The 13,079-nt window shown below is 40.1% G+C and overlaps 1 protein-coding gene and 1 pseudogene across 2 annotated transcripts in view; both read left to right on the top strand.

Moving 5' to 3' along the window:
* The window catches only part of LOC133553444 (mitogen-activated protein kinase kinase kinase kinase 4-like), a 96,066-nt pseudogene extending 91,615 nt beyond the window's left edge, over positions 1-4,451 (top strand).
* Positions 4,452-10,114: 5,663 nt separating this feature from the next.
* Positions 10,115-13,079, top strand: part of myot (myotilin) — a 74,814-nt gene continuing 71,849 nt past the window's right edge. The window contains exon 1 of one of the 2 annotated variants that reach the window (XR_009806910.1): positions 10,115-10,268. The gene's annotated coding sequence lies outside the window, so the exon portion shown is untranslated. The remainder of the gene's footprint in view (positions 10,269-13,079) is intronic. The other variant, XM_061901654.1, reaches the window with a different exon arrangement.

The raw sequence follows: 13,079 nt of genomic DNA, 5'->3' as shown, positions 1-13,079 counted from the left end.
CTTGCACACATTAATTCTGCCTTTACGGGGATTATTGTGGAGTAAATGAAGTATATGACATTTGACCGGCATGATAGTTAATAATTGAACAATGCTTTATAATGTCCTTGTTTGTGTAGCCTACCTGCAGTCCAACCAGGTTATGGGTTGGGGAGAGAAGGCTATCGAGCTCAGGTCTGCCATCACAGGAAACCTGGAGGGAGTTTTCATGCACAAAAAGGCTCAGAAACTCAAGTTCTTGTGTGAAAGAAATGATAAGGTAGGTTGGTATTTTCCAGTATCAGGAGTTGCAGTTAAAGGCAGTAGAACCTTGATCTATAAACCAGATATATGAGTTACATGAACATTTGTCACCTACACAGTACACAATACAATAATAAAGATACACACCAATATGTGTAATAACTAGGGGTGTGGGAAAAAATTGATTCGAATACGAATCAAATCGAATACGTTGTGCGATTCAGAATTGATTCTCATTTTTAAAAAATCGATTTTTTTATTATTTTTTTTAATTTTTTTATTTTTTTTTAAATCAATCCAACAAACCACTACACAGCAATACCATAACAATGCAATCCAATTCCAAAACCAAACCTGACCCAGCAACACTCAGAACTGCAATAAACAGAGCAATGGAGAGAAGACACAAACACGACACAGAACAAACCAAAAGTAGTGAAACAAAAATGAATATTGTCAACAACAGTATCAATATTAGTTATGATTTCAGCATAGCAGTGATTAAAAATCCCTCACTGACATTATCATTAGACATTTATTAAAATAAAAATAAAAAAAGAACAATAGTGTCACAGTGGCTTACACTTGCATCGCATCTTCATAAGCTTGACAACACAGTGTCCAATATTTTCACAAAAGTAAAATAAGTCATATTTTTGGTTCGTTTAATAGTTAAAACAAATTTACATTATTGCAATCAGTTGATAAAACATTGTCCTTTACAATTATAAAAGCTTTTTTTTTTTTTTAATATACTACTCTGCTTGCATGTCAGCAGACTGGGGTAGATCCTGCTGAAATCCTATTTATTGAATGAATACAGAATCATTTTGAATAGGAAAAATATTGTTTTTGAATCGAGAATCGCATCGAAAAAATTGATATATTATCGAATCCTGACCCAAGAATCGATATTGGATCGAATCGTGGGACACCCAAAGATTCGCAGCCCTAGTAATAACATAAACAAAATGAGTAATAGTTGAAGTAAAACAACAATAATTTGATTATGTGATGTGGTTCTTTCTCCTGTTGTAGGTCTTCTTTGCGTCAGTGCAGTCAGGAGGCAGCAGTCAGATTTACTTCATGACGTTGGGTCAGAACTCTCTGTTCAACTGGTGACAGGTGGACCTGTGACACAGGCATCAGCTGCTTGTGCCGGCCATCATCATGCTCGATTTTTCTCACTTGTCCTGACGGTTTGTCACACCTTACGGATGTGAGACGAGGCAAAGAACACACACTGACAGCGTCTTGGAGCTAATCTGCTTTGGACCTTATCTGGCCCAAAGACTCAGTCCTACGCCTTCACTGGATTTGTTTTTTCTCGCCTTTCCACACAGCAGCTGTTCTGCATGCATCTTGTCTGGATTACCTGTCATCGACCCTCACAGGAGTTCACAGTTTCTGCTACTGAAGGAGTAAAAGCTGGACAAATAGAAACATTATCCATGCACTTCACAGACCAGTCAGTGTTAAGAAATTAATACCTTAGGATGGATTAGCAGGTTTTACATTGAGCCTTTTTAATATCCCTTCATTTTTGCTTGTCAACCTTTAGAATTGCTGGAACTATTCACAGACAAAACTCATTATTAACTGTCAAACTCCATTTTCTTTCTAAAACAGTGGTACCTCGGTTCCTTTTTGAAATCCTTCAGGCGAAAATCATTCATTTCAAACACCCCAAAATATTAACAAAACATATTTTTTAAATAATTACATGAAGAAATAAAAGTGAAAGACATATAAATGATGGATGTGTTATGTGCGGGGGGTCGCAGCTTCCTGGGAGGTTTGTTCCCCCGGGATGCAAACGGACCACTCCGGACAGGACGTACAATTAGTAACATCATTTATTTGTAGAACTCAAAACAAGTACCAAAAACTGAAAACAAGCCAGAGGAAAAATATGCCGATCGCACTCGAAGCGAACGCCAACACTTAGCATAGGCAAAAAGACAAGGAATACTCACATAGCTGTCGCATAAGCAAACAAAGAAGCCAGGTCGACTGACCGGCAAAGGCAGGCTTAAATAATGCGTCTGATTAGTGTTCGGGGAACAGGTGAGTGTCCTCAACATCAATCAGAGGCAGGTGAAAATAATAAACAACCATGGTAACAAAACAAACTCAAGGGTGCACAAAACAGGAACTGAGGGAGTCCAAAACTAACCGAACATACCAAAAACTTGATCACGGATCATGACAGAATGAAATAGATAAATGGATATAATAGAAGAAACTCCCGGGAAATTTAAAATTGCAATTTAGTAAAATAAAAAGGCCGTATTGGCATGTGTTGCAATGTTAATATTTCATCACTGATATATAAACTATCAGACTGCATGGTGGGTAGTACTGGGTTTCAGTAGGCCTTTAAGGATGTATAGTATATGATTTTTTATGCTTTTCTGATTGTAAAAATGACACCAAGTGTCATTCTTATATTATTTGTGTTCAAAATTAATGTGCAGAGGTTGGAAGTTTTATCTGACTTTTTGTTCTATAATTAACTGGATGATTCAATGCCTGAAAAAAAAGATCTAACTTGAAAGTGACTTTCTAATATGGGAAACTCATATTCTTCATTTCTCACTCAAACAAATGAATGATGTGTGTAACACTCCTCCATGTTTAAAGTTGTGTTGCTTTCAGAAATATGTGCCAAATGTTTTTCACGACCAGTTTATTTTGTTATTTGTATTTCCAGCTGGTTATGTGAGGAAGTTTGACACTGGAAAAGAGGAGTGTTGCTCTGTTCGCTTCCAGAGGACGACATGCTAAGATTGATATTCTGAATGGAAGTTGACACACAGTATAGCCATGAATACTTGTTGGTCAAAAAAGTCAAATTGTATAAAAATTGTCATACAATATATGGACATTATGTCATGGGAAACAATTCTAAAATGTGCCATGTTTGGCGGGCTTCACGGTGGAGGAGGGGTTAGTGCGTCTGCCTCACAATACGAAGGTCCTGCAGTCCTGGGTTCAATTCCAGGCTGAGGATCTTTCTGTGTGGAGTTTGCATGTTCTCCCCGTGAATGCGTGGGTTCCCTCCGGGTACTCCGGCTTCCTCCCTCTTCCAAAGACATGCGCCTGGGGATAGGTTGATTGGCAACACTAAATTGGCCTTAGTTTGTGAATGTTGTCTGTCTATTTGTTGGCCCTGCGATGAGGTGGCGACTTGTCCAGGGTGTACCCCGCCTTCCGCCCGATTGTAGCTGAGATGGGCGCCAGCGCCCCCCGCGACCGCGAAAGGGAATAGGCGGTAGGAAATGGATGGATGGATGGCCATTTTGGGCAGCAAACTTTCCTGTGACGTTTCATCATTTTGAAGCTGCAACACAAAGTGTATCACTGCTTTAGTCCATGATGCATGACGATCACGTCTCCTTCCTCCACTTCCGCCTACACATCAAATGTGCTCCCTCCTCCAGATTCACTTTAATCTTCCTCAAGCTCACATTCTTCTTGTCTTTATTCCCACTTCTTGTTCTTCTCCCCCCCCCAAACCAGCTGTGTTAGTGTGCTGTTGCATCTCTCAGCTTCTGTTAGTCCTAAGAATGCAGTCTCTCCTCTTTGCTTCATAGAAACAATGTTGATATTTTTCAGAATGTTGACAGTTATCAACCGGAATACACGATTTACACGTTAACATTGGGTTTTGATGTACAGTATCTCGACTTTCTTCCAAAGCTGCATTCCCTGCACAGTGTTGTATTGTGGAGCCCTGTGAGCGATGTACGTGGGAAAGAAAATATGGAAGTTGTTTGTTGGCTTTGGGTTTAGTTACCAGAAAAGACCGTGAATGTTGTGTTAAGATGCTCACAAACAAATCGAACATTTTTCTGTAACATTTTTTTATATATAATTAGGAACTAGTGCAGCAAACTGGATTATCACTTTGATTTTATACAAAAAAAATTATGGCAGTTGTGAATAAGCCTTAAAGTGACCAAGTAGATTGTGTTGTTTTTTTTACTTTTACTGTAAAAACTTTTTTTTTTTCTTTACCCTGACAGGCAATTGTGATTTTTATGTAAAAAGAATACACATTTACTGTTAGAGCATACAGTATATTCTCCTTACTCTGTTTAATTTTTGCACTGGATCTGCATGTGATTGCTTGGAAGTAACAACATGCTGATGCGTGTTTGTATGCTAAGAAGCGCAATGACAAGAATAAATATGTTCAATCGTTATTGCTTATGTCTCTGTACGCAAGTTTATGTGTTATTTCTGCTTATGTCGACAACTCCGTACGCGGACTTGATCCAGCCGGTCCGTGGAATGTCAACTTAAAACATGTTCAACTGTTTGCAGGCGGTCATCGGGTTACAAATGACTTCAGTTACTACGAGAAATTGGTAGTCAAATTTTAGTTTGAGTACAAAATTTTAACTAAATTAACACTCAGGTCACCTAAACTTACACAGAACACATGTAGGAAATAACATGCAATTAAACTGTAACATATGGGACCCCTGCGACCCCAAAGGGAATAAGCGGTAGAAAATGAATGGATGGATGGATATGGTACCCATAAGAGTACCGATGAATTCCGGTATCAAAGAGAAATACCAATATTTGTATCGGTATCGATTTAATCCTAACGATATACATCTCTACTCGGGAGATACAATGAATTGCACAAAATGAACTTCAGAGGCACCTTGACTGAGTCCTTCTCAAATGGGGGGGGGGGGGGGGGGGGGGTCGCAGACTGGACGTGTGACCTCGGGGAACATGCTTTATCAGTATCATGCACCAAACTGTTTTGAAAAGCTGCACTGCAAAACCTGCTTGTAAATTTAAAAAAATTGCACAAATTGTTTTATTATTTTTTTGTTTTGTGAGTTTTATTAATTTTTTGTTTTGTGAGTTTAAGTGTTTAATAAATTGTGCTCCTGAGTTAATGTTGCTGATCAATTTAAATGTATTCTTATTCATTGAGTTTGTTTAATTGTATTATTCACTTCCAAATGGTTCAAGATGGTCAACAATGGGACGGCGTGGCGCAGTGGGAGAGTGGCCGTGCGCAACCCGAGCGTCCCTGGTTCAATTCCCACCTAGTACCAACCTCGTCACGTCCGTTGTGTCCTGAGCAAGACACTTCACCCTTGCTCCTGATGGGTGCTGGTTGGCGCCTTGCATGGCAGCTCCCTCCATCAGTGTGTGAATGTGTGTGTGAATGGGTAAATGTGGAAGTAGTGTCAAAGCGCTTTGAGTACCTTGAAGGTAGAAAAGCGCTATACAAGTACAACCCATTTATTTATCATTTAACAATTAGTTTAAATAAGGATTTTTTTTTATTTCAAGCAAATTAATGCATTTTAAATATTTTCTGTTGCAGACGAAACTATTTTAGTTAAGGTATTCTTTGTTGTAAATTGATCTACATTTCCGTTTTCTTTCATGTTAATAAGGATACAATGTAATGCAGAGGTGTACTTATAACAAATTTAGAGACAAATTATTCCATTTACAATAGCGGCGCAGAGTGGGACGGAGCAAAATATGTTATTTTCTTCCCATGGGGGGCGTAACAGAAAATAATTGAGGAGGACAGCCTTACTTGCAAGGTAAGGACACAAAACTCCCCTTTTTTTTCCAATGCATTTATTTGTGAGGACATTTATTATTTTTCTCTGCAATTATTTTGCTACCTATTAATGCCATGATGTATTCCTGGGACCATACTTGCAAACATTGAGACCTCAGATTTCGGGAGGGGGGTGTGGTTAAGAGGGGAGGAGTATATTTACAGCTGTTGTGTGCAAGCCGTAGATGTTATTGTCTCATATGCATGATTGATTGAAACTTTTATTAGAAGATTACACAGTACAGTACATATTCCGTACAATTGACCACTAAAGGGTAACACCGCAATACGTTTTTCAACTTGTTTAAGTGGGGGTCCACGTTAATCAATTCATGGTACAAATACATACTATCAGCATAATACAGTCATCACACAAGTTAATCATCATGGTATATACATTGAATTATTTACAATCCGGAGGTGGGATGAGGAGTTTTGGTTGATATCAGTACTTCAGTCATCAACAATTGCATCAACAGAGAAATGGACATTGAAAAAGTGTAGGTCTTACTTAGTAGGATATGTACAGCCAGCAGAGAACATAGTGAGTTCAGATAGCATAAGAACAAGTACATACATTAGAAATACATTTGATTATTTACATTAGGTTATTTACAATCTGGGGAGATGGGATGTGAATGGAGGAGGATTAGTAAAGGGTTGCAGTTGCCTGGAGGTGTTGTGGTGCATGTACAGTAGATGGCAGTATTGTCATGTTTAACATTGTCACATGCTGTTTACGGCAGACAAACTGCTTTACGGTAGACGTAAACGTAACTGCTGTTGTTGTGTGTTGTTACTGCGCTGGGGGGACGTTAATGAAACTCCCTAACAATAAACCCACATAAGAAATCAAGAACTCGCCCTCGATCATTCTACAGTTATAACGTCATTGGGCAGACACACTGTTTATAATGTGGGAAAGCGGACGTGAAAACGGGCTGTCCTCACTCAGGTCCGCATTGAGCTGAAGGGGGCGTGGCCTCCAGCTCCGCCTGAATTTCAGGAGAAAATTTGTCCCGGGAGGTTTTCCGGAGAGGCGCTGAATTTCGGAGTCTCCCGGAAAATCCGGGAGGGTTGACAAGTATGCCTGGTACTCCTGCACAGTTAGACGGGCTGGGTGGAGCTCAGGGGCCACGTGGAGTCTATCTGTCAGGTCTGACAGTGCTTTCCTGTGTTCCAATAATAAATTAAGTAATCAAACAGAAGTCAAAGTCTTTTGTATCCTTTTTAACAGCGTTGGCTTGTTAAAATATAAAAGATTGTATCAACCCAATTATACATCGTTTTCACATTAAACTTTAATCTGGCTGTGAGCGGGCTACTGTATGCAAATTACACAAATTATATTTATATTGGGGGTAATCAGAGTCACACACTCTTCTTCGACCTATTATACAAAACCAACTTTTCTTACCTTCTGGTACTGCTGATGTGTATTTGGAATCTGCATAAGTCCTGAAAATGTGCGCTCGTCCACTATTGTAGACAGACGCCATGGTCAATAAACTATTTTTCTCTGCCCTCTTGTTGTGGGGCATTCATCCTCCACTGTTTCCATTTTCAATACAAAGTAACATACAGTTGTAACTTATATTTGTCAGTAGACTCGCTATGTAAGTGCTAAAAACTACAACAGGGACGACGGAATGAAGACGCTGTCGAAGTGGAGCCACGTAAATAAGACCCACCACCAAAGAGCGCATCCTGAAGAGACGGTCAGAAAGCGACCTGAAGATGGTCTGTAAAACATAATCTATGCAAAATGTTGACCAAAGTAGTTTATAATTAATTTATAAACCATCACATTTTCTCCAACTTGTGTTGTATATTACAACTCCTTCATATTACGACTTCACCATTATAGTGAGTTGATGTTAGGTTCAAACACTAATGACATCTATTAAACAGACAAGAAGCAAGGAATCATGCAGAGACAGAGTTCAACTTCGCTCAATGAGGAGAGACGTTTTGGGCTGTAGTGTTAGTTACAGACCCAACCCACGCTCTAAGGTTTGGACCCACGTTCTCCTCTATTTATTTGGGAGGTCCCTGGTTACATCACTGAGGCTGTTTTTGGAGGAAGGGGGGTAATTTCAGCAGCCCCAGTTGGACACAATATATGATTATTCAGAAATGCAAACGTGCTGACACTCGTGATATCGCCCTGTCTCAGCTTTGTCTGCGTCACGGTACTCGATGTTCTGGACACAAACACTTGCAATCTTGGATTTGCAAGTTGTCTCTTTGCACAGATAGAAAAGTACAACTTCAGCACAATTGATAATAACTATAGCAACGGCCTTTAAGCATAAGAGTTGTGTGATAACTTAAAGGCCTACTGAAATGAGATTTTCTTATTTAAACGGGGATAGCAGGTCCATTCTATGTGTCATACTTGATCATTTCGTGATATTGCCATGTTTTTGCTGAAAGGATTTAGTAGAGAACATCGACGATAAAGTTTGCATCTTTTGGTGCTGATAAAAAAGCCTCGCCTGTACCGGAAGTCGCAGACAATGACGTCACAAGGGTGAGTGCTCCTCACATATTCACATTGTTTTTAATGGGAGCCTCCAGCAGCAAGAGCTATTCGGGCCGAGAAAACGACAATTTCCCCATTAATTTGAGCGAGGATGAAAGATTTGTGGATGATGATATTGATAGCGAAGGACTAGAAAAAAATAAATGAATAAAAAATTAAGTTAAAAAAAAAGGCGATTGCGTTGGGACGGATTCAGATGTTTTTAGACACATTCACTAGGATAATTCTGGGAAATCCCTTATCTTTCTATTGTGTCGCTAGTGTTTTAGTGAGATTAAATAGTACCTGATAGTCGGAGGGGTGTGTCCACGGGTGTCTTGAGGCCAGTGTCTGAGGGAAGTCGACGTCAGCTGCAAGGACGGCGCAAACTCCACAGATCTCCGGTAAGAGGCGACTTTTTACCACAATTTTCTCACCGAAACCTGCCGGTTAACAAGTGGTCGGGATCCATGTTCGCTTGACCGCTGTGATCCATAGTAAAGCTTCACGTCCGGGAATTTTAAACAAGGTATCACAGTGCGTTTGTGTGGCTAAAGGCTAAAGCTTTCCAACTCCATCTTTCTACTTTGACTTCTCCGTTATTAATTGAACAAATTGCAAAAGATTCAGCCACACTGATGTCCAGAATACTGTTTAATTGCGCCATGAAAAGAGACAACGTTTAGCCGCAAATGGTGCTGCGCTAATATTTCCGGACAGAATGTGACGTCACGTGCGCGCGTCATCATTCCGCGACATTTTCAACAAGAAATTTAAAATTGCAATTTAGTAAACTAGAAAGGCCGTATTGGCATGTGTTGCAATGTTAATATTTCATCATTGATATATAAACTATCAGACTGCGTGGTCGGTAGTAGTGGGTTTCAGTAGGCCTTTAAACGTAATTATTCTAATAGTTGATGTTTCATGATATTTTTTTTTTTGCTATTTTCATTCGCCACACGTGGAAATAATGCATACGTTAAACCGGTCGCTGGTGGAAAAAATATTTGGTTACCCTCGATGTAGACCACAAGGAAATGTTTTAAATGTACAGAAAAAAATGCGCCTAATGGTCTGAAAAAATACTGCAATTGTCATACGATAAAGCTAAAAATGTGGGAAGAAAAAAACGTGAAGGAAATCCCACACAAATATAAGTGTTTCTTTATCCTCACGGGAGTCAGCGTCCTCTGCAGTGGAGATTTGTTTCGCATAACTGTTAATTTTTGAAATGTGCAACTGACAAATGAAAAAAAACAAATATCGACTGCAGAGGACGCCAGTTCTCAGGATGTCATGGACTTTTTCCTAGTGACCGTCACCTGAGATGAATTTGCAGGACTGAATGGCTGCTTTGTGTGGTGCGGTTCAGTGGCAACACCAAGATTGTAATGACAAAGTCATTCATGACTTCAAAGTGTCTCTCTCTCTCTCTCTTTTTGCAGGCAGCAAAAATACCCGTGAAAAATTGCTGCCACCAGTCGCAGCTTTCTTGGCCTGGCTCACAAACTCGTGGTTGTTATGAGGTCACCGCGTCTGCGGCTTGGCATTTTTATGCAATCATATTTGAGACGATTCCGTGAAAAGAGCAGCAAAGTGATTGGTCACACCTACTCATGAGAGCAAAACCCAGGGCCCAGTTTGTCCCTCGTTACGATGCTGTGCTCTAAATTTGCCTCTCCAGCTGCCCCCAACCAGCAACAGCAGCCTCAGATTCCCCGCAACCCCCCACTCTCATGCACGCACACATCTCAGTGTGTTTGTGTGTCCCAGTCCGCTTACCCTGCAGGCCGTGACCGCACACTCACACACCACACTTCACAACTGGGATCATTGGCACTTCCTGTTGGATCAATACACTTTTTTTTTTCTTTTTTTTTTCACTTGACGGTAAGCGGCAAAGCATGGTGGTGTTGCATTGAGTCATGAAATAATGCTTCATATCCGAAGGCCTTCTGCAGTGGACTTTTGTGTTTTGCATAAAAATGCCAAATAGTGTAACTCTGACAAAAGACCAAAAACAAATGTCTACTACAGAGGAAGCTGATTCTTCAGAGGATATGTGAGTTGTTTTGATTGATGGTTAGATGTCAAATGCAATAATTGACATGTTTGGTAGAGTTGGGGAGATCAATCAAATGAATCCGATACCATACATCGATACTGATATCAATAATCACAATCAACAAATGAGGGGCAATAATCCCAAAGATATTCAATGATTTTGAAAAATATCCAAGTCAAAAGTATTGGAATTGGTATCGGATGGACACCAAAACCTGTAGTATCGGCCAACGCCACTGTTCAGTTGTCAGTGGTTTGATTAGACAGGAAGTTGAAGACCTGATTCGGTGATTTGTTTGGAATGTTTGATTATCACAGATAGACAAGGAATGTAGTGCAGCAACACTCAAGTGCCTTCATGATGCAACAGTGGCCTCTCAGATTTGATTGGCAGGCCGGGATCAGGTGACTGTGTCCAGTCTAAAATTGTCCTCCGCCAGCTGACGAGGCTGAGGAGCGAAATCTAAAATCAGGGGTAGGGGAGTTTGTGCTTTGGACTTTGGTTATGCAAAACATGGTTTTATCTATTTAACAGTGAAGGGCAAGCTACTTGGAAAATATAGTAAACTAAGCTACAAGTTGCTTTCGATTAAATGTAGCTAAGCTACAAGGGAAGCTATCCCCGGAGAATTGTCGCAAGCTACACTTCAAGCTACATGGCAGAAGTAGCTTTCTATATCAAAGCTACATATGTTATGACCCCCAATATGACATGCATTAAGCTGAAGACCCCCATTTAATATCAATGTTAATGTAACTGAGAGTGTACAAATGGACCCAGTAAGGGTCCGTTACTATTAAAGGGGAACATTATCACAATTTCAGAAGGGTTAAAACCAATAAAAATCAGTTCCCAGTGGCTTATTTTATTTTTCGAAGTTTTTTTCCAAATTTTACCCATCATTAATATCCCGAAAAAAGGCTTTTAAGTGCCTGATTTTCGCTATCTGTAAATCCACCCGTCCATTTTCCTGTGACGTCACATAGTGACGCCAATACAAACAAACATGGCGGATAGAACAGCAAGACATAGCGACATTAGCTCGGATTCAGACTCGGGTTTTAGCGGCTTAAGCAATTCAACAGATTACGCATCTATTGAAACGGATGGTTGGAGTGTGGAGGCAGATAGCGAAAACGAAAATGAAGAAGAAACTGAAGCTATTGAGTGAATAGCTATTGAAGCTATTCGGCGATCGCTTCCTAACCAACGATTGCATCTTTTGACCACTGGAGCAACTCAAATCCGTTGATTGGTAAGTGTTTGTTTGGCATTAAATGTGGGTGGAGGGAAAGGCTGGATGCAAATATAGCTACAAATGTACATACAGCTAGCCTAAATAGCATGTTAGCATCGATTAACTGGCACTCATGCCATGACCAAATATGTCTGATTAGCACATAATTCAATAACATCAACAAAACTCACCTTTGTGATTTTGTTGACTTTATCGTTGGAAAAGCATCTGCTTTGAGTGTCGCAGGATATCCACACATCTCTGTGCCATCTGTCGTAGCGTAGCTGTCGTCGGTAAAATGTGCAGAACGAGGGACTTTCGCATCTTTTGACCACTGGTGTACTTGAATTTGTCGATTGGTATGTGTTTGTTTGGCATTAAATGTGGGTGTAGGGAAAGGCTGGATGCAAATATAGCTACAAATGAAGCATAACGATGCAATATGTGCATACAGCTAGCCTAAAAAGCATGTTAGCTTTGATTAAAATGCCGTGCTAATCGATGCACACTCCACGTAGGTCAACTTGAATCTGTCCCTGTTCGTGTTGTTACACCCTCCGACAACACACCGACGAGGCATGATGTCTCCAAGGTACGGAAAACACTCGAAAAAACGGAAAATAACAGAGTTGATTTGACTTGTGTGTGTAATGTGTTTGACAAAATGGCGGATTGCTTCCCATTGTAACGTCACGGGTGAAAGGTCATCGCTCCGACAGCGAACAATTGAAAGGCGTACAAATCGCCAAATTCAACCTTTTAGAGTGAGGAAATCGGTTAAAAAAACATATGGTCTTTTTCCTGCAACATCAAGGTATATATTGACGCTTACATAGGTCTGGTGATAATGTTCCCCTTTAACTATCTGTCATTTAGCTGGGGACACCCTACAACTACCTCTAGGGGTCCCTGCACCCCACTGTATGTGTTTATTTAAGTTTGCCTTTTCTTTGGCCCACCCCTAAAATGTCATACATTTTTCTGTCTACAGTAAAAGTGCAGCATCTATCTATATCATGATCAAAAATCAAAACAATGCTGTGTGTTGTTTGGAAACAGTTGGTAATGGTTATGTGCAGTAAAACTTTTCATGAACTCAACTCACCTTCCTGTGTGTTCCTAAATATGCGTCGGACGTCTTGGATGAAGAAAACAGTTGTGATTTTGGTTTACAGTGTAAACAACTAAAAACTAAGGTTTTGGCCATTGTGTTCTCTAAACGCATACATGTGTTTAAATATGGCCAAGGACAAGTGTGGTTTTCCTGGATGTCGTCTTTATCACTAAAGGAAAAATTTAATCTGCATGACAGAATTCTTCTGACATTCTCAAGTATGATTCTTTTTTTGTTTTGAGTTGTCAGTTTGAAGCGTCCCTCTGTCTCCGACTCCCTCGTCGT

This window comes from Nerophis ophidion, linkage group LG05 (genome assembly GCF_033978795.1).
Source record: "Nerophis ophidion isolate RoL-2023_Sa linkage group LG05, RoL_Noph_v1.0, whole genome shotgun sequence".
Classification (NCBI taxonomy): Eukaryota; Metazoa; Chordata; class Actinopteri; order Syngnathiformes; family Syngnathidae; genus Nerophis; species Nerophis ophidion.
The sequence above is the reverse complement of the archived record's forward strand: the minus strand, read 5'-3'. Positions and strand labels throughout refer to the sequence as shown.